The sequence below is a fragment of the Sminthopsis crassicaudata genome, chromosome 1, assembly GCF_048593235.1.
Source record: "Sminthopsis crassicaudata isolate SCR6 chromosome 1, ASM4859323v1, whole genome shotgun sequence".
Lineage (NCBI taxonomy): Eukaryota > Metazoa > Chordata > Mammalia > Dasyuromorphia > Dasyuridae > Sminthopsis > Sminthopsis crassicaudata.
The window spans coordinates 179667747-179691016 of record NC_133617.1 but is presented as its reverse complement, the minus strand read 5'-3'; the positions used below and the strand labels follow the sequence as shown (position 1 = coordinate 179691016).

Genomic DNA, 23270 nt, shown 5'->3' with positions numbered 1-23270 from the left:
GAGGAAGAGGAAAATCAAATTGTTAGTCTTAAGAATGAAAGTGGAGAAATCTCCATTCATGAAGAGGAAATTAGAGCAATAATTAAGACTTACTTTGCCCAACTTTATGCCAATAAATTCAATAATTTAAATGAAATGGATGAATACCTTCAAAATATAGGTTGCCCAGATTAACAGAGGAAGAAGAATATTGGTTAAATAGTCCCATTCTAGAAAAAGAAATAGAGCAAGCTATTAATCAACTCCCTAAAAACAAACAAATAAAAAAATCCCTAGGACCAGATGGATTTACATGCAAATTCTACCAAACATTTAAAGAACAATGAACTCCAACACTATATAAACTATTTGAAAAAAATAGGGAATGAAGGAGTCCTTTCAAATTCCTTTTATGACACAGATATAGTACTCATACCTAAACCAGGTAGATTGAAAACAGAAAGAAAATTATAGACCAATCTCCCAAATGAATATCAATGCAAAAATCTTAAATAAAATCTTAGCAAAAAGATCACAGAAAATCATCTGCAGGATAATACACCATGACCAAGTAGGATTTATACCAGGAATGCAGAGCTGGTTCGATATTAGGAAAACAATTAACATAATTGGCTATATCAATAACCAAATTAACAAAAACCATATGATCATCTCAATAGATGCAGAAAAACCATTTGATAACATCCAACACCCATTCCTATTAAAAACACTAGAGAGTATCAGAATAAATGGACTCTTCCTTAAAATAATCAGTAGTATCTATCTAAACCATCAGTAAGCATCATATGTAATGGAGATAAACAGGAACCATTGCCAATAAAATCAGGAGTGAAACAAGGTTGCTCACTTTCACCATTACTATTCAATATTTTATTAGAAATGCTAGCTTCAGCAATAAGAGATGAAAAAGAAATTAAAGGAATTAAAGTAGGTAGAAAGGAAACCAAATTATCACTCTTTGCAGATGATATGATGGTATACTTAGAAAACCCCAGAGATTCTACTAAAAAGCTACTAGAAATAATCCACAACTTTAGCAAAGTTGCATGATACAAAATAAATTCACATAAATCATCAGAATTTTTATGCAGCAGCATAAATCCAATAACAAGAGATATAAAGAGAAATTCTATTTAAAATAACTATTGATAGTATAAAATATTTGGGAATCTATCTACCAAGGGAAAGTCAAGAACTATATGAGCAAAACTACTAAACACTTTCCACATAAATAAAGTCGGATCTAAACAATTGGAAAAATATTAAGTGCTCCTAGATAGTTGAGTGAATATAATAAAGATGACAATACTACCTAAACTAATCTATTTGTTTAGTGCTATACCAATCAGACTCATAAGAAATTAGTTTAATGACCTAGAAAAAATAACAAAATTCATGTGGAAGAACAAAAGGTTTTCAAGGGAATTAATGAAGAAAAAATCAAATAAAGGTGGCCTAGCTATACCTGATCTAAAACTATATTATAAAGCAGTAATCACCAAAATCAATTGGAATTGGCTAAGAAATAGACTAGTTGATCACTGGAATAGGTTAGGTTCACAGGACAAAATAATCAATAACTATAGTAATCTTGTGTTTGACAAACCCAAAGACTTTTGGGATAAGAATTCATTATTTGACAAAAATTGTTGGGAAAATTGGAAATTAGTGAGGCACAAACTAGGCATTGACCCATACTTAACACTATACACCAAAATAAGATCAAAATGGGTTCATGATTTAGGCATAAAGAATGAGATTATAAATAAAGTAGAAGAGTATAGGATAGTTTAACTCTCAGACCTGTGGAAGAGGAAGGAATTTGTGACCAAAGAAGAACTAGATATCATTATTGATCACAAAATAGAAAATTTCAATTATATTAAGTTAAAAAGCTTTTGTACAAATAAAACTAATGAGGACAGGATTAAAAGGGAAGCAATAAACCAGGAAAACATTTTTACAACTAAAGATTCTGATAAAGGCCTCAGCTTTAAAATATAGAGAGAATTGACTCTAATGTATAAGAAATCAAGCTATTCTCCAATTGATAAATGGTCAAAGGATATGAACAATTTTCAGATGAAGAAATTGAAACTATTTCTAGTCATATGAAATGGTTTTCCAAATCATTATTGATCAGAGAAATGCAAATTAAGACACTCTGAGATACCACTACACACCTTTCAGATTGGCTAAGATGACAGGAAAAGAAATGATGAATGTTGGAGCGGATGTGGGAAAACTGGGACACTGATGCATTGTTGGTGGAGTTGTGAATGGATCTAACCATTCTGGAGAGCAATTTGTAACTATATTCAAAAAATTATCAACTGTGCATACCCTTTGATGCAACAGTGTTACTACTGGGCTTATATCCCAAAGAGATATTCAAGAAGGGGAAGGGACCCATATGTGCAAAAATGTTTGTGGCAGCCTTTTCTCGTAGTGGCTAGAAACTGAAAATTGAAGGGATGCCCATCAGTTGGAGAATAGCTGAATAAATTGTGGCATATGAATGTTATGGAATATCATTGTTCTAAAAGAAATGACCAGCAGGATGAATACAGAGAGGCTTGGAGAGACTTACATGAACTAATGCTAAGTGAAATGAGCAGAACCAGGAGATCATTATACATCAACAACAATACTACATGATTATCAATTCTGATGGAAGTGGCTCTATTCAACAATGAGAGGACCCCAATCAGTTCCAATTTATATGTAATGAACAAAACCAGCTACACCCAGAGAAAGAACACTGGGTAGTAAGGACCATAACATAACATTTCCACTCTTTCTGTTATTGTTTGCTTGAATTTTTGTTTTTTCTTCTCAGGTTATTTTTACCTTTTTCTAAATCTGATCTTTCTTGTGCAACAAGATAATTCTATAAATATGTATACAGATATTGTATTTAATATATACTTTAACATTTTTAACATATATGGGACTATCTTTCACCTAGGGGAGGGGGTGGAGGGAAGGAGGGGAAAAGTTAAAACAGAAGTTTTTGCAAGGATCAATGTTGAAAAATTACCCATGCATATGTTTTGTATATTAAAAATATAATAAAAAATAAAATTATTTTGGAAAAGGAATATTTATTTGACCACATAAATTCCATAATGTGTTTTAGGGAAGGGACCTTCAAGATCATTACTTTATAGTTATACCTTACCATCAGTCCTTAAAATGGATAGTAAAAAGAAGTACAGTGTTTCAACATCATTTATAACATACTGTTTTGACAGCAATATTTATGGTTTATGACTAAAATGGTTAGAATTTTAAACTTATAGATTCAGGATCAAACTCAAACTCAGAAATATTATGTGTTCTTAGTTTTGTCATCGGTCAAGACAAAGTTTTGAGAATTTTGGACACTATGCAGCTACAACTTAGTAAAAGCTCAAAGGTCAAGAAAATTTGAAACAAGTAAAAGTTGTTTCCTGCATTTTTAGAGGTAGATATGTCTCATGTAACAGTAAAATATAAAGTAAAGCAGGTATGACAGTTCAAGAAAACAAAGATTTTTTTAAAGCATTAAGTAATATCTTAAACATAAAAATAAAGATAAAAATTGTATAATAAGCTTTGATTTCTATTATGTTATTAAATTTATTTAATGTGATCTATTATTTTTCCTTTTAAAATGTGTTATATATATATATATATTGTTTAGAAAGCTTTAGGCAATGCATGAGTACATAATTTGTAGTTTAATTAACTTTTTTTTTTCCCTGAGGCAATTGGGGTTAAGTGACTTGCCTAGGGTTACACAGTTAAAGAAGTGTTAAGTGTCTGGGATCAAATTTGAATTCATGTCCTCCTGACTTCAGGACTGGTGCTCTCTCTACTGTGCCACCTAGCTGCTCCTAGTTTAATTAACTACTTTAAAAATGTTATTCTGTTTTATCATTGCTTCTATAGGGAAATAAAAGACATGTATGTATCATATCGATTTACAGTGATTTTTTCCAAAAACAGAACCTGTAACAAATACAAGGATTACCCAGATTTTTGTTGCAATGGAGATTTCTTTGTACCTCTTGGATTACATCATTAAATAAATCAAGTTTAACTTTGATTATGTTATCATACCAATTAATCTGGTCCTTTGAGAGAATGTGAGCTTTTGAATTAGAATAGAGCAGGTTTTAGAAGTATTCTGGAGGGCTTGCTGAAACCAATTGGCCTACCAAGACTCTGTCAAAAAGGTTAAAGTAGGCTACACTTAATTTCTATGAATTGTTAAGGATCTGTCATCTAGGTTGATAGAAAGGCCACCTTTATGTGGCCTTTAAATGTTGAAATATTACTTCATCCAATTTGCAATTGATTAAACTTTTGTATTTTGTGATAACTTTATTAAGACTTTTTAAATACTTAGTATAGTTTAAAAATAAAAAAGTTAATGACTTATTTTTTACATTTTAATGTTACACTAAAATGTTAAAACTAGATTTAAATTAAATCATAGAACGATAAATTACCTAGCATATTCAGTTTCATTTATTCAAAGATCTTTTCAAAAGAAAACCAGAATTTAGTTTTAAATAATGTAATAACTGTGAAGAAAGATTCTCCTACCAAAAAAAAAAAATTCTTGGTGCCTATGGGTCCCATGCATTTTGAAATCAGGATCTAGAGCTGAAAGCATCCTTAGAGATCAGTTAGTTTAACTCCCTCATTTTGCAAATTTGGAAATGGAACCCTGGAGGATGGAAGTGATTTGCCTAAGGTCACATGGGTTTTAAAGAGTAATCAAGAGTAATCAATTCATATGGTTAGACTTCAAATTCACTCTCATTCCACTATGAGTCTGAATTTGTTCTTTCCCTTCACATTACTCAGAAAATGAGCTCTCTCAGTAGCGGATTAAGAATCCCACCTTTGAACTCCTGGATCACGTATTCCACTCATTTGGCACTCTCTAGATGCTGTCTTGTATTATAATTATTTTCTCAATAGCACGTATCTCCTCCATCCAGCTAAAGCATATGCTTCTTGATGTCAGGGACCATGCCTCATACATGTGTATACATGCACCTACAACAAGGCCTTGCACAAAACAGACATGCTTTAAATGTTTATAGGTGGTAACGACAGAATTCTCTATATTGACCAAAGAGGCAAAGAATTACAACACTTTTAAAGGTACTGTTGAGTTTGGTTGCCCAGTGAAACTTCTTTGGCCAGCTAATCACTGAAAAACAGGCTCTCTCACTCTTATGAGATTTCCCCTCCTTCCTGTTCTCAGCTAGAAATACCATGAGAACAGACTGTCTCACAGTGTTTTCAGATTTCCACTTCTAGTCTCTGCCAAAAGCAGGAAGTGCAGAAGTGGGCGATATTTTTTTTTTTTTTTTCTTTTTTAAAACTCTGCATTAAAGAGTTTTGGTTGTGTTTTTTTTTTTTTTTTTTTTTTTTTTTTTCCCTCCATGAACCGCATTACAGTTTTAGGTTAGAGTAATATGACTCTGAATTTAGAGTGATTTTATAATAAAATATTCAAAAGGGCTTGATTTGCCATTGTCATTTTCACATAGAGTAGGGAGATAATATAAAATTATAGCATATTAATACCTGGAGGGATTTTAGGTAACTTCTAATTTTACAGTTTAGCTCCAGAAACATTTTCAATTTATCAAAGTTCATCCAGCTAGCCAGGACATTTCTGCTACAAGGGCTGGGGAGGAGTGTGGAAGATGGTAACTTGCTTCTAACCATCCAGCTAATACTTAATGGATTTATATTAATGATCATATTCAATTGTAAGTTATTTGAGGACAGAGGCTTTCTTTTGCCTCTTTTTTTCCCAGCATTTAGTACAATGCTTGGCATATATAGTAAGAATTTAATAAATGCTTACTGATTGTTGAGAAAAGTGCTAACAATGAACCTCTTGCTCTAAACCCTATCCCAACTCCTTTCCCAACTACTGGTTACCTTTTCCCAGCCCCATTTCCCCCCATTTCATATTTTTTATAATCTTCTCCCTACCTCAGGGTTATTTTTGCATCTGGAAAGTGAAAAGGCTAGAGAAGTCAATGTTTAATTCTAATAATGGAGACTGAAAACAGAGGAGGTAGAAAGAGAGAAAGAGGGAGAGAAAATTAGAAAGGAACAAAAACAAAGAAGGAACAGGATTTAAGTTGGGACTCAAGTTCACTAGTTTGCTCTGACACAACTCGAGACTCTTCTCAACAAACCAAATCATGGGAATCCACTGTTTGGGAAACACGGCTTCTGAGACTCCTTCTGGCTCTGCTGTAGAGCAGCATTTATTTCTCGGCACCTCGCTCTAATTTTATCCCCCTATCACAGATGCATTTATTGAAGAACAAGGAGAGGGGGAGGAGGGGATTTGTGACAGATGTTTGCCCACTAGTTAAACAGGATTGATCACCAGGATTAAATAGAAACTCATCCTTTTGGAATTTCAGTTAAGCAATGATTTCCTGAACTCTACTTCAAATGATTTTGTACTTACAAAGTTGGCATGGTATGTTGTGACATGTATCCTGTTAGGTCAAAGCAGGAAGATATCTTTGGCAACTTGTCCTTGAGTTTTGGTAAGGGTTCCATGGATCAAATCTATAAAATAGAGGAATATTCTCACCAGTTCTGGACTACTAATTCACTTTGACCCTGAAGAAAAAAACAAAATGCCTATAATTTTGAAGGGAAAAAATTAATCAAAGCTCCAAACCTGTGAACTGTTAGTCATGTTTTAAAATGAGATCATTTTCAGGTATGGTGCTTGTAGGGTCACCATGTAAAGAATGGAGAAAAGATCACCAACCACCCACTTCTTAGACTATAAACTTAATAAAAACACTGATATGATATGTAGTTTTCTCCTTTTATCCTTTTTTAAAAGAATAGTTAGCAACTGAAAGAAAAAAAAAGAAAAAAAAAGAAAAAGAAAGAAAAGGGGGAAAAAAAAGAATGCTAATATGAGACTCCGATTGCAGATTTAAAATAAAAGTACCATAATTGAGAAATGCAAAAGTTCCCATAGCAACATTAGCTCACATCTTCAGCATTTTCAGTTCTACAAAGCCATTAAAACAAGCTTTTCCATTCTGGTGGTATATGAACCATGATTGAATTAAACTTTTTTTTTTTTTTTTCTTACAAGTAGCTTAATTTTTTCTGTTTTAATGTTGTCTTTGTTTTTATCCTAGTCATTTCCACTTAAGGCTCTTCCCCATCCATCAAGAAGCTTCATTTTATGTTTTAGTTTTCTAATTTTTGATGTTAGGAAACTCTTAGTATGAAAAAGCCCCTAAAGAATGCAAATAATGCACCTTGGGAATGCTGCTGAAAGCACCAAAAAGTGAAATGATTTGCTTGTTATCCCACCATTAACAGGTATTACAGTAGATTTTTCAACCTGGGTTTTTCCTTTCTACCACATTGATTTTCTTCATTTTAATTAAAATTCCTCATATATCTTTCATAAAAGCATACTGCTTAATATATTCATTTCTTCAACTCCACTTTCATTTTACCAACCCTTCCCAGGATGGAAAGAGGAAAATGCCATACATATCCTGTCTCTCAAACTCAAGGAAGATTATCATGGAAAATGGGCAGAGTGGTTCCACCCCCCACAGAAGAGCTGAATACTTAATTTGCTCTGATATTATATCACCAGTTTACAAATCCAAATGCAATATCCCTGGGGAAGAACTATCAAGGGAAATTGTAGTATAAGATACTGTATATTGGTTTCCTTCACTAGAGTTAGATCCACACAAGAAATCTGCCTTTCCCAGAAGGTCCAAAAACAGTTAGTTAACCTAAGGGAACTTTTCTCTTTTCAGACAAAACCAAGAAAAGAATCTAGTAAGTAGTATGCATCCTTTAGAAGAGATAACTGGACTCGAGATTTCATGAGTTCTTCATAGAAAGTCACACATGTTTTCTTGAGAAATTATTAATTGTGAATTTTTGCTAGCAATTTGGATAATGTTTATTTTTCCAGAAATCAGGGGAGCAGATGGGAATGGATTAAGAATGCCAAAAAGACTCCCGTGAGTTCCCCAAACATAAAACACTATTGGACATTATGGGACATCTGGAGTGAACATGGAGGGGGGGGAGGAAACAAGCATTTTCTTCAATGTACTTTAAGTCTGAAATAGTATCACAGTGTCATAGACACACAGAAACCCTGAATGGAATATACAAATGGATGTGGCAGAAAACTTAAAGTGAAACCAGCTTGCTATGATCAGGGCTATTTTTAGTTTCTAATGAAGAAAGCAGCTGTATCGAGAAAGCCAGTCACTCACTGCTTGCAAAACCAATTTGTGCTTTTTTCACCTGTGTTCCAGCATTCATCACTAATAGAAAACCTTCTCTGGGATCCTAAGGTGGGGTTTGAGGGTGGGGGAGGCTGAGGGGAGAGAACAGAGACCCTAAATAGACATCACTGTGGGGGGATGTTGGAACAAAGTGGAGAGGTTGATTGGGGACATCCCTAAACAGCTCTGTTAGAATGAGGGAGCTAATCAGCTATTCCTAGGTTTTTCTGGGACAGGGTGCTGTCAGTTCTTTGTCCCAGTCTCTGGCTTGCTTCTTTGATTGTTTCCGAAGGTAAAGGATAGCGGGCTATGGTGTTCTTCATGTACCAAAAGGGCATTCTATCCCTTTCTTTCATTTCCTTTGGAAATAAAACTACCAGGAAAGAATATGGAAGATATTAAAAATCCCCAGAAATGGAAAAGCTAGCACCATGGTGACCCACTTTTATAACTAAGATCAAGAGAAAGAGTTTTCCTATTGTATAAAGGGAGGACTGGAGGATTCTATGTTAGATCAGAAAGGAGGTGGGGAAGAATCATTAGAACCCTAGATATATTAAGGTATCCATGGAGAAGTTTTGCTGATTCTAGTCTCAAAACATGGGGTAAGGAGTTAGGGGCAGGGTAAGGGAGGAGTACAGTATTCTAAACACTCAGCCCTAAAAATAACACATGAAGTTTGTATTTGATCTTTTAAGGAATGCTGTCTAATGTATCAGACCCCAAATAGGACTTTCATTTAAATGGCTATAACTTGGCAGTAGGGTATGTTCTCTGATTTCTAAATATTTAGCTTTTTGGCAGAACTAGTAAAAATACAATAACTCTGAAAATATGGGTCCATAAATCTCAACCACTGGGTATTAGACTAACTTAGGATGAATACTATTTCTGGGGCTGAAAGAAGATTTGATGATAGGGTACTGTCAGAAATCAGCTTAGAGGAAGAGAACAGATTCTGGTTCAATATTTAATAAAAGATTGCACTGTTTTGTACTAGATGCTCTGTGCTCTTTTATCTGTGACAGAATTGAACTAGTTGGTACCTATTTTTTTGTGTGCTAGAACTGAAATAAAGACTCTCTCTAGTCCCTTAGTACTATTCAGTACCAGAAGAGCCACTTAGGCCATCCCTGTAATTCTGAGCCCCTTTTCTAATTATGGCATCTGGAATCCCACTCACATGAAGGCAGCCAACTGGCCCATTGGATAAAATATTGGGCCTGGAGTCAGAAAGACAAGATTTTAAGCCTGGCCTCAGATACTTCCTAAATGTGTGGCTCTGTACAAGTCACTTAATCTCTGTCTGCTTCTTTCTTAAGCTCCAAAATGGGGATAATAGCAGCACCTATTTCACAGCATCATTGTGAACATAAAATATTTGTAAAAAAAAAAATCATAGCACAATACTTGGAACCCAGGAGGCACTAATGTAAATATGTATCCCCTTCCTTTCCCATGATAATTTCCACAAGCTACTCCAGATATTAAGCACTTTGTGGAACAGAACTCATTCAGACCAATAAATAGTTTATAAGCTGTTGTTTACTTTGTTCCCAATGACACATTAGTGTCATTTTCCCAAGGACACATTAGTACAAAGCAAAAAAAAAAATTTAATTAATATTTAATTATAAATCTCTACAAAAACATGCAGTACATTCTTTCACAAATTACCATACCACTGGTGGTAGAGAACATAAGTGCAGTTAACATACTTGCTCAGGGAATACTTGAAGAGGGCACAAGTGTAAGGGTACATTTGAGGCACTGACACTAAGGAACCTTCTGTATCCTTTAGTGGCATTTTGCTGCTTTAGGCTGGCTGTCATTCATGGCTCTCCACTGGATGTCATATCATTTCTTCTGGATACTGTATTTCTGTTCTCTGTAGCAATGTCTCTGGATTATTTTGTGCTCTTATTCTATGGTGAGGATTTCTAAATGTGTTATTATCACTGAGCTGCTCTCTTCTATAATCTGCTAGTCTTGAACTTCTTTGAAACCATCTTTTTCTCTTTGTTACAAAGTGCTCAGGTAAAGAAGTAAGTAAGCCTGCCAAGGGACATCTAAAGCTCTTTAAATGTATAGTCAAGTGCTTGGAGTTACTTTACCCAGCCGGATAACCAATAACAGTTGGTAAAAGCCCCTCCCCTCAGCTAAGAATAAGTCTCTTATATTGATACATTTTCCTCAAGTGCTGACCCAAAGTCCCTGAACCCAGCCAACTATCTAACTCATGATTAGAGAATTCCTTTTAGTTCCTGTTAACTCCCAAAGTATGTATTGCAACCTCTGGCCAACAAAATCATAGAAGGGCTGGGGTACCTTCCACCTAATCTCCCTCCAGATGCCTGATTAATAAGTAAATAAGTCTTGGTGAAGGAAAAAAAGGGGAAAAAAGGAAGCCAGTGGGTCTATGTTTTCATCTTTGTTTGGCATCTCAGTCTTGATATGCTTGCCTGCTAGCAACAGAATCACTGTTTTTTTTAGCATTATCCATCACAAAAATGTAGATTTTCCTATATACTAAAAAAAAGAAAAACAGTCATCACAAAGACCACTTTGGGCCTTACAATTACCATGGCTTAGCTGTTGCTAAGTTATTCATAAATAAAATTAAGGTGTTCAATGAGGTAATTTATAAGGTTCTTTCTGGTTCCAATATTTCAATGAGTATCTAACATTTTCCAGGAAAGTCCTCTAAATTTATATCTTTATTGTGGCAAATTAAAAACAAAACAAAACTTTTATTTTATGCTCAGTAGGCATTAAAACAATACTTCAGCTAGGAGCTATAGAAATAAAGTCATAGAATCTTACAAGTAGAAAGCTTAGGGGTCAAAGTGAGCATTTCCCAAGTTAATTTTGCCATAAAAATAGATTCATGCAAAATTTCAGAGCTCCATTGTCAAGACCACAGACTTCTTATAGGAAGCAAGTTATAACCGGACAAAGCAGTAAATATAGAGGCAGGAGAATAACAATGAAACTGTGAACTTCACACCCTGTATCCACACTTGATTAAGAGAATAAGAGTTTGGTATTGTTTTCAGAGCTAGTATGTTATCATTTTGCTTTGTGACTCTTCATGTCTTCCATGACTTCATGACATTAAAATTCGATTCTGTATCATTTTCTTATTGATCCTTTTTACAATTAAGTGCTTTTATTCTGTAACAGAACATGCCTACTGGAGTCTTGACTCTGGTTTTGAACTTGATTCAGTGTTCAACTAATCTGTAATAGGTTAAGTTTAGAAATCTAGGTCTCTTACTAAACACTGATCTATTCTTGCCTCAGGGATTTGACTGTCCTTGGGAGATGCATATGAACATAAGGGAGTGGGGTTCTATTATATTTACACCACCAAGGATCCTTTAAGGATATCTGGTTTGCTGCCCCAAAAGGAAAGGTTTTGTTATCTTTTGACCTTGCATCTGGACTCCAAACATGAGCACATCCTAGACTCATGAGAGAAGAAAGGTAGTTTTTACTAGCCCCTTCACTGCCAAACTTCCAAAAACTCATATTGCTCCCTTTGCTTCAAATCTTTAAAATAATTGTTTTTTTTTAAAACATAAGCAAAGACAGTTTTCAACATTCACCTTTTCAAATTTTTCTTTTCTATTCCCCTCCCCTAGATACCAAGCAATCCAGTATAGTTTAAATATGTATAATTTTTAAAAATATAATTCCATATTTGTCATGTTGCACAAGATAAAACTCAGATCAAAAGAGGAAAAAACATGAGAAAGGAAAAGAATTCAAGTAAACAAACAATAATAACAACAAAAGGTGAAAATACTTGATCCACATTCCATAGTTCACTCTCTGGATGTGGATGGCACTTTCTATAACAAGTCTATTGAAATTGCTTTGAATTACCTCATTGTTGAAAAGAGCCAAGTCCATCACAATAGATCATCATATAATCTTGTTGTTGCTGTGTACAATGGTCTCTTGGTTCTGCTCAATGCATTCAGCATCAGTTCATGTAAGAATTTGCAGGCTTTTTTGAAATCAGCCTGCTCATCATTTCTCATAGAACAATAATATTCAATTACATTCATAAATCATAATGCATTCCCTAATTGATGTTTGTACCTCAACTTCTTAACTAATTATGTTACCCTCAATCCCACAATGATACTCTGTTCTTTTCTTTGTTCAAAACTCCTCAAAATCTAAAAAGGGAATTGTCTTTTTCCTCAGGATCTTTGGCATAAATGAAGATAAGCTATTGACCCTTTATTTATAGATAGGATACCACTGTTAATAAATGCCATCTTGCTCAAAATTTGTCTCAGTTTACCTTTTACTAAATTTTATTTATGATACTATGCATGGAATTTTTCTTGACAAAGATACTAGAGTGATTTTTCATTTCCTTCTCTGGTGGATTAAAACAAACAGAGGTTAAGTAACTGCCTAGTCATATAGCTAGTAAGTGTCAGAAGACAGTTTTGAATTCAGTCCTTCCAGACTCCAGGTCCAGCACTCTATCCTAGCCATCTAGCTGCCCCAATTATCATTAGACCAGTCTTTGTTTACAAAGCACAGGTTTTGTGTAGTGTGTGAGAAAATGTGGTTATAGATAACCAGCTTAGATGATAAGATTGTTGTGACAGTTAAATTGAGGCAATCTGGGCTTTCTCTCTAATCTCCATTTGTGTGTGTGCATTTGTGGTATACTCCAGAGAAGGCAGTATCACACTTATATGACATGTCTGAATGTGTTTTTGGTGTATAATAGAGTCTTGGACTGCTCCAGAGCCAAGAACCAGAATACATCTAAAGAATAATGACACCCTACAGACTTAGCCCACTAAGTTCCTATCTGAATCTGTTCAATTACTTGTCACTCTAGGGAAGATTGCTTATGACAAGTATTTATGTAAGACCGGTGAGATCTTTCCTTTCTATATCTTCTCTCTTACATTTTAAAGGAGGGACAGGCAGTTGGTAGAGTGGAAAGGGGATACTTTATGACTCCCTATCTATGATGGAGGCAGGTAGTATTTGGTTTACCAGATTATGACTCACTCCTATAAACCTGGGGTCAAAAATGGGCTGTGGAGACAGGTTACCTGCCTGGTAAATACCCCTTTTGGTTCAAACATAGAGAATAAGCATTTATTAAGTACCTATTATATTTGTTCTTTACAAATATTCTATCATTTGATATTATAACAACCCTCTGAAGGTTTTATGATACCCATTTTATAGCTGAGTAAAGTGATAAAAATAAAGGTTAATGATTGCGCAAAATCATAGAGTTAATAAGTTTTTGAGGCTAGATTTAAACTTAGATCTTTCAGATTCCAGGCTGTACTGCTGAGTTTTATAAATTGGTGCCCAACCACATGCTAATCTGCAAGATGCACCAGAATGGACATTTTCTAGACATACCACATATCTCACAGAACATACTTTACATAATTCTGGTCTAGTCAAAACCTTCCTCATTTTACAGATGAGGAAACTAAGGCCCAGAAAAATTAACCTGCCCAATAGCATACAGCTTATTAGTGTCAGCACTGAAACTAGAAATAGAGTCCCCTCACTCACGTTCAGTGTTTTCTACTATGTCACACTGACTCTCACTTAAAGATCATTATCAATCCTTCTTTAGTCTCCTTTTTGCTAACCTTTACTCTTTCTCATAATCCACATTTCCCAATGCTTCACAATTTTATTATTCTCTTTTGAAAGTGCCTCCAAACTATGCCCAAAGGGCTATCAAAATGTTCATACTCTTTGAGCTAGCAGTGTTTCTCCTGGCCTTATATCCCAAAGAGATCTTAAAGGAGGGAAAGAAAATTCTAAAAGGAAAGAAAGGTAAATGTGGAGGCCCACATGTGCAAAAAATGTTTGTGGTAGCTCTTCGTATAGGGGCAAGAAACTGGAAACTGAGTAGATGTCCATTAGTTGAGAATGTCTGAATAAGTTATGGTATATGAATGCTATGGAATATTATTGTTCTGTAAGAAATGACCAGCAGGATGATTTCAGAGAGGCTTGGAGAGCCTTACAAGAATTGATGCAAAGTGAAGTGAATAGAACCAGAAGGTCATTGTACATAGCAACAGCAATATTATATGATGATCAATTCTGATGGACATGGCTCTTTTCAACAATGAGATGATTCAGGCCACTTCTAATATTCTTGCAATGAAGAGAGCCATCTGCACACAGAGAGAGGATTGAAGGAACCGAATGTGGATCACAACATGGTATTTTCTCTCTTTTTGTTGTTGTTTGCTTGCATTTTATTTTCTTTCTCACTTTTTCCTTTTTGATTTGATTTTTCTTGTGCAACAAGATAATTGTATAAACAGGTATGCATATATTGAATTCACCTTTTTTTTTTTTTTTTTTTACCATGTTTTCTTTTTACCGTGTTTAACATATTTTGGATTACTTGCTATGTAGGGAAGAGGATGGTGAGAAGGGGGGAATTGGAACACAAGGTTTTGTAAAGTTTAATATATTGAAAAATTATCCATGCATATCTTTTGAAAATTAAAAATCTTTAAAAAGAAAAGTATCTCCAAAATTTCTTACTTCTACTTCTAAGAATAAGGCCTAACTTTTATATACCATGTACATGCACCTTGACTTTGAAAAATTAAGTGAGTAAAAAGGCAGAGGATTGGCCTTGATCAACACTAAAATTGCTTGACCAAAATTATCTCTCCTACTTCTCTGACTTGGGAACAGAGAAATTCCTTTAATTTAAAATGAGGTTCTTAATCTGCATGTCCATAACTTTGTCTTAAGAAGAAAAAAAAATTAACATATCTCAGTGTAATTAAGATTTTGTAACACTGTATTTTAGTATATGCATTTAAAATAATTAGTTTAAAAATTAGTCTTTAGGCTTTGGGATCCATGAGAGAAAAAAAGAAAAGAAAAAGAAAAATCTTTGGTTAAGGTATTATGTCTAGAAGGTTCTTATTAAAATTGGAAGATGTTTTCTGGTAGGGAGAGCATCTGAAAAGTTTAGCATAAGTTGGCTAAGAAAAAGTTTTATAGGAATGAAACTGGACTACTATAGGTTAGTGGAGGGAGTGAAACCTATATAGGCATGCTGGAACTACCTGGTTTCCAAGAACCAGCTGTTAACTTTGTAACAAATGATAGTTTGATTTATCATTTTGCTGATTCTCCAATCTTAAGAATGTGATGGAGAAAATAATAAAAATATAGGCTAGATTTTTAAATAAGCCCTGAATTTTCAGAGAGTTGGTTGTTAAACCATTTACCATTTCTGCTCCTTTCTGCCCATTCCCACCTCATGTTGATAAATGGTTGAAGAGCCACAATTTTCATAATTTTGCCTAGAGCTAGACTTGTCTATGCCCTACTTAAAAGTAACCTGATTTCCAAAAAACAGTCTCAATAACTAAACAGAAAAATGAGAAGGCTGATGATAGATATAGTTAGTATCCCCTATATATAGCAGCGGCATCCTGACCTGATCCTGAAATAACTACTTTTCTAACTTTCTGTTTCTTACTACAGGACTATACTCCAGGAGCAAGTGATGGTTCCATTGGGCTTCTTCCTCCCAGATTCCAACTTCAAGAAAGTATTCAAAGGAGAGTAAGGTTGTTTAGTACATAGAGCACTAGGTCTGAAGTCAGGAAGGACTGAATTCAAATACTGCCTCACACACTTACTAGTTCTGTCATCTCTGTTTGTATTTAATCTACTGGAAAAGGAAATGGCAAACCATTTCAGTATCTTTGCCAAGAAAACCTTGTGGATAGCACGGGGTCCTGAGAAATAGGATCTGACTGAACAACATGTGTAAGGGATTCAGTACTTGACAAATCCAAAGATCAAAAATAAAGCAATGACAACAGCAGTAAAACAATAATAATGGTTATTATTAACACATTGATTTCTGAGATTTTCAAAGACCCTTACAAACATCATTTCCCTTGATTCTCACAAAAACCCTGAGGTAGGTGCTATTATTTAGCTCCATTTTACAGATGAGGGAACTGAGGCAGAGAAGTGTCTGATTCCAGATCTGGTATACTATACAAAACATATTCAAATTTCATCTGATAATGAAAGAAAGAGAGAGAGAGAGAGAGAGAGAGAGAGAGAGAGAGAGAGAAAGTATGTATATGTATATATACATATATACATATACATACTTTCTCTCTCTCTCTCTCTTTACATATATATGTATGTAATAGAAATTGTGATTTAGTTGCTCTTGATAGATATAATCACAAAAAGTAAGGGACAGATAACATTAACACCTTGTTTTCTCTATTCACTACTAAGATTTATGTAGTACTTTAGGAAATGGGAAGGAGTTCTCTTAAATGAATTGGAAATAGTTTGGTATTGACTTAACAAAAGTTATGTTGGATTTTTGATAAGATTTTTAACACTAAACCTGTAAGCATTGGAGGACGCCTTTCTTCAATTCTAGTAATGCCCCTTCTTCCAAACCCACTTAGATAATATCTCTTTTCTCCACAATTATGGGAGGGCTTCCCTTAGAATGCTGGAATGAAGTCTGTTATTTAAAGTTCATACCTCTAACATGTTTCAGATTCTTAATTTCTGCTGATAAAACCTAGCCCTGTCCAAGTTGTTAACAATGTCTAATTCATTTGTAATCCTTCCAAGAAGACTAAAGGATCTTTTTATTTTACATTAGCTTTGATGTATTCTTACAAGGCTCATTTAATTCAGAAATTATCCTTTTTGGTATAAATACCTAACACAACACCCACACAGGAGCTGGTGAAGAAATGTTTGTTGTTGTTATTGATGAGAAGGATATGGATACTGACTCATATACCAAAGCAGAGCTGATAGCCTTGAATAACTTCAAACCCAAAGAAGAATGTTAGACTAACACATGAGAGGTTTGCAAATTAGAAGTATGAAGAAAATAAAAAAGGAGGAAAGCAACTTGCTATTTAGATTGTTTCCATCTTATCCTAAGATTCACCCAGGAGGCTTTCTTTTACTTGTTTTCGTTTTTAGAAAATCTTTGACATTCTCTGGAATGCTGAGTATCAATAACTTCTGCCTGGGTATCTAAAATCACTTAGTTGAGTCTATTTCTCTATGCAATTAAAACAAGTTATTCATTCACATTTCTTAAAGATATTAAATCATACTACTAGTTTATTTATTTATTTATTGGGGAGGAGAGAGAGAGGGAGAGGAGGAGAAATGACAAATGACCTGAATTAACACTGCGGTTATTTACTGAATATCTACTTAGGCCAACTTTCTGCCCCTTGCAAAGGAGAAGCAACATTTCATGCCATTAACCATGCCCATTAATCCTGGGCTGGTCTTACACATAAGCAGAATAAGTGACTAGTCACAAGGGTATTCTTGAAATATGTTCATTTCCTCCTCTCTTCCTAATGAGGAGGTCCAGGATAACTAGATGGGATTAGCAGAGAAAGCCAGAAGTACTGATAAGAGGCAAAAGCAGGGAAGGGTTCTGCTCAGGATCAAATCAATCTTATAGTCCCACCCTCTAGGGAAATCTTAGGTAGCCCCACCTTGCTGTGTTTAAGTTATGTCAAACCCCGGTCAATTTCCCCTATAAAATGGCCTGTGGCACACACTATCTTTGCTGAATTCCTCTTGAATTAGCCCACCATGCATTCTTCCCCTCCTCCCCCATGCATCATGGTATCTTTCTCCTTCTTATAGCTAACAACTTTTAGGATGCTCAGTCCCTTTATGGATATAGCCTACTAGTAAATGGTACTACTTGCATCTCATGGCATATTCCTTTAATGGCTTCTTCCAAACTCCTTTCCTTGGTAATCCTATTGCTCTCCTAATTCTGTTTCATACTTCCCCCTTATAGTATGCATTGTATCACTTCATTTTGTCTGTAACCTCTTCTCATAAATAAATCTGCCTTTTGACAAAGAGAAAAGCCATTGTGAGTTCTCCACATAACCAAACCCCAACATTTGGTGCCAAAAGCCAACATTTGGTGCCAGTTGTTCTTCTAAATCTCAACATTTGGTACTGAACCTCAAATACATGTCTCTTCCTTCCCCATATCGATCTTTTGGCTGCTACCTGAGATTCCACCATCAAGGTTTCAATAAGATTTACTAAGAGCTGTTTCTCTTCTTTTCTTTTCCCTTCTCTTTCTTTCTCTTTTATTTTCTCTTCTTTCTTTTCTGTTTTTGTTCTCTGTCTCCATGAGAGAGTTAAAATCACGAGGAGAGACTATGAGGGTTTAGCTACTGGAAAAGGGATGAGGTGAGGTCTGAGACACAGAAAGAGTAAAGAAAAGAGAGAACAAAACCTGAAGGCAAACAGCTTCTTTTATAATTTTGCTTTCCCTGGAATCAGTTAAGATAATATTATAGACAAAACTATTATATCCATATATGAATATATATACACATACATATAATTCTTTGAGTTTTTTCCCTCTCAATGCAAGATAGAGTTCATATAAGCTCAAAATGCTGTATCACTTGCTGCAATATTTCTCCAAAATGGACATGTTAATTGTTTTTCGGAACATTTGGATAATTGGGACAGGGAGTTCTGACTTCTTCTCAAACACAAATCATTAAGTATGTTGTGGCCATGTATATCCCAGCTGTCTAACCTAGCCTCAAAAGGAATAAATTCAGGCAAATGTTTCTCCTTCCAGTCTGAGTAATATTCCATTTTTGAAGACTATATAGTCCCCTTTCCTCTGAAAGCTTTCTTTCTTTTCATTTTTGTCAACTTTATTGCTACAAACCAAGATGACTGAGCATAGAAACACAATTTCAAACCTGATGCAACAACAATTGGCCACCATACATACATACATATATACATATAAACACACATGTATGTAAAATTTGTCCAGTATCTGCAAATAACCCAAAGAACAAATTAAAGCAAATGGGCATTGGATGAAAGCAGGGTACATCATGTCACAACTATCTTTCCAAGTCATGAATGTCCAAATCTCAGTCTTCTTTGACTCTTTTCTTAACAATGTGCCAAAATGTTTTCTCTCCTATCTCTCCACTCCCAACTATTTTCTGAGTTTCACGATTTTTGGTCTAGGTTGGCACCAATCTTCCAATCAACTAAGCTGGCAGTCTTGCAGTCATCTTCAATTCCTCACTCTCCCTTCCTCCACATTCCTAATTAATGCCAAGTCTTATTGTAGTCTCATATCCACCCCCTTCTATCCACTCACTTCCACCATCCCACTTTAGTCATACCCAAGGAAATACTAAAATTCCAAGTGGTTCCTGAGACCCAATTGTTAAATTGTCATTATTACATTTTGATATTGTTAAAAGTTAAATATTCATTTATACCTCATCAAAGATTGCAAGTCAGAGCTTGATATGTTCTGTTGATTGTCTAGCAACAGAGAAAATGTTAATAATTCATATTAACTTTAAAACTTTGTTGAGCTACTTTTTTTTCTGCAGTCATTAGTTAAATATTTACCAGTATACCCCCGAGCTCATAGCACCTTTCACTTAGACTGCTGTAAAATATCACAACTCATCTTCCTGCTTCCTCTCTAATCCACCCTCCATATAGCTGCCAAAAGAATTTTTCTAATTAGAAATTAGACATTTTAAAAAAGCACACCCACTGACCCTATTACTCTCTTTTTAGAGACCTCTAGTGGCTTCCTTCTGCCTCCAAAATAAGAGATAACTTTTTTTGAAAACTTTTGATAACTTTTTTTAATATAATTGATTTCTTTTGCAATTGTATTTATTTTATTTTATACATTTAAAAACTTTTTTGGAGATCTATTCTTGAAAAAAAAATTATTTAAAAATCCTACTTTAAAATAAAATACCAGATGCTCCCCTTCACATATGAGTTTTTCTACAACTGGACCCCAAGCTACCTTTTTAGTCATTTCATGCCTATTCACTGCCAGGTGGCAAGTTGATAGAGTCAGAAAGGGCCATGAGTCAGAAAGAACTGACTTAAAAACCAAACTCAGTTGATACTAGTTATGTGATTCAGAACAAGTCACTTAACTTCTGCCTGCCTTAGTTTCTTCAACTGTAAAATGAGGATGGTAATAGCATCTACTTCCAAGGATTGTTGAAAGTATAAAATAAGATATTTATACAACACAACACAATGCCTGGCATATAATAGGTATCCAATAAATGCCTTTCTTCTCTCCTTCCTTCTCTTCTTTCCTTCTTTCTTTCTTCCTGCCTTTTTCCCTTCTTCCTTTTTCCCTTTCTTCCTCCCTCCTTTCTTTCTTTCTCTTCACAAGCATTTCATTCCAACCAAATGGATATACTTGCCATTCCTAAAATTTGACCTTCCACTCCTGCCTCCATGTCTTTACAAAGACTGTTTCTCATAAGGAGTATGTCTGGGCATGAACAAGCATGTTTTTTTTGGAACCAATTCCCCCAGAAGGTTATACATGAGTTCATTGTGTGAGCAACTCTGAGGTGAAAGATTTTTTAAAGTGTTTTCATGAAGGGAAAGATGAGAGAGATGACAAGGAGAGAGAAGAAATGATGACATCTAGACTTTTCAGGTCTAGCGTAGGTGGCAAATGCAGCAGCAGCACTCTCTGCAATGCTTTCTAGTTGTTGTTTCAATGAGAGTTCATCTGGGAACCATGGTGAGGGTAGTTCATCTGGAGGCTTTCCTAAGAAGTCGAAATTCCCTACATTGGCTGCTATGACAAGATAGAAGGGGAAGTATTTCAAATAAAAGGGTCAGTCTCGGCTCCCCAAAGATACAATGATTAGCTTTGAAATAGCTTTAATCTTTTCTCTCTCCCATCTAGAAAATAATCATAATTGTCATAATAGCTAGCATTTATATTTTGTCTACTCTGTACCAGATAACTGTGCCAAGTTCTTTACAAATATCTCATTTTATCCTTAATACAACCGTGGGAGGCAACTGCTCTTATTATTTCCATTTTACCTTTGAGGAAATTGAAATAAAGTGATTTTGTCCAAGGTCACCAAGCTAGTACACATCTGAGGTCAGATTTGAACTCACCTCCAGGACTGGAACTCAATTCATTTTACAATTAGATGACTTCTAAGGTCCAATCTGACTTTATATTTATGATCTCACTAAGCTCTGGTGAAATATAGATATAATGGGACTCTGGGGGCCTAGCTTCAGGTCTATGTTCTGTCACTAACTCACTTTATGCTTTTGTTAAGCTTGGATCTTAGTTTACTTATCTTTAAAATGAAAGGATTGCTATCTGAGGGTCTCCTCCAGGTCTAAAAATTCTATCACCCTCATACAGCTGGCATCTCAGTTTTCTAAGGCAGGGTCCAGGATGGTTCTATGATCCACCAAATCCCATGCTTTAGGGCTCATGCATTGACTGAGCTTTCATGGACCATTAAATAGCAGGCCTAAATCTGTGATCTTATAAATGGTGCTTGTGGGCACTCAATTGAATGTTTTCTGGTCTGTCTTGTGGCCTTATGATTATTGCATGTATCTGATTATTTGAATTTAACACCTCCCTTATTATGATACATCTTAGAACAGGTAGCTGAATTCTCTAACTTAAAAAAAAAAAAAAGAAAAAAAAGACAAGAACAGTCTTCACCTCTCACAGAGGGATGCTGGGTATGTGTATGTGTGTATATACATATATATATATATATACATATATGTGTGTGTGTGTGTGTATGTGTGTGTTTATATATATAATGCCTACAAAGTGCTCTGAATCTGTATATACTTCTTTGTAAGATAATAGGAAGCCATTTGTACCAAGATTGGACAACACAGTATAAAACAGACATTAACTACAATCAATCCTGGCATGTCAGAGAAATGAATTAGATGGCTTCAATATTATCTGCTCTCCTTTTGATTATTGTAAGCTACATATAGGAAAGGAAAGGTCTTTTGGGTTTTCCCCTGACTTTTAAAAATTCCTCTTTGAACTGAGAATATGCATGGGCATTCAGAGCCCCAGGTATTGTGGCTAAACCAAAAGAAGAGGTCAGAACGAAATGGAGCCTGTAGCTTTAACGACAAGAGTCACTGGTGTGCTTCCTGAAATAAAGTCATTCCTTGAAAGGGAGAAAGTTGAACAAAAAGCCTGTCTCTGGAATGTGTCTTTGGCAGGAGCCGGCCCATGTGGGGAATGAGGCTTCCCACTCCACGTTCTCACTGTGGAAAAAATAATAATAATACCTGGCATCTTGGCCACTCTCCTTTCTTAGAATAGAACTTCACTTTTATAAAAGAATAAATACCTCCCAGTCACACTAGGCTCTTTGCCTAGCTAATCCTGCAGAGGCAGACCATTTAAATCTTACAGAAATTCTGTGTAGTCATGCTTATGTATGAAATTCAAGGACTCCTGTGGTATTTCACAGAGCAGGGAGAAATTGTGAAGAGCAATTTTATGGGATGATAATAATAACTGACATTTATTATATAGCAATTTAAAATTAACACAAGCACTTTTTATATGCATGATCTATTTGCAGCTTATTCCAGACAACCTTAGGAAAGTAGGATGTAGATATTATTGTCCCCATTTTACAGATATGAAAGTTGAGTCTTTATAAGTTATTTCACTTGCTCATAGTTGCACTCCTAGTTAAATGACTTCTGAAAGGATGTGAAATACGCTGTACTTGATTCTGGGTCAGCTCTGTGACTACCAATCTATCTTTTATTCCTATCTCAAAGAAACTTAAAAGTTTTGAAGTATTAAATGAATTGTCTGTAACCACATAATAAGTATCAGGGGGCAAGATTTGAACCTCAAACTTCCAAGATCCATATTCTTTCTTTTTTTTTCTTTTCTTTTTTTTTTTTTTGTTTATGCCAAATCTTTACCACCAGTCCCCTTCTTAGACTTAAAGGCAGTTAAATTTACCATCTTAGAGTATGGAGCAAAATCTGGTAATAGCTGACATTTATATATGCCTTTAGAAAGAGTAC

At 35.0% G+C, this 23270-nt stretch overlaps 1 long non-coding RNA gene across 3 annotated transcripts in view; it reads right to left on the bottom strand.

Annotated features, from left to right (window-relative positions):
- The window catches only part of LOC141545305 (uncharacterized), a 156674-nt gene that overhangs the window by 31826 nt on the left and 101578 nt on the right, over positions 1-23270 (bottom strand). For 2 of the 3 annotated variants that reach the window (XR_012482981.1, XR_012482987.1), the window contains one exon: positions 6497-6600. The exons of the other annotated variant lie outside the window; for it this stretch is intronic. This is a non-coding gene — a long non-coding RNA (uncharacterized LOC141545305). The remainder of the gene's footprint in view (positions 1-6496; positions 6601-23270) is intronic. 3 annotated transcript variants of the gene reach the window in all.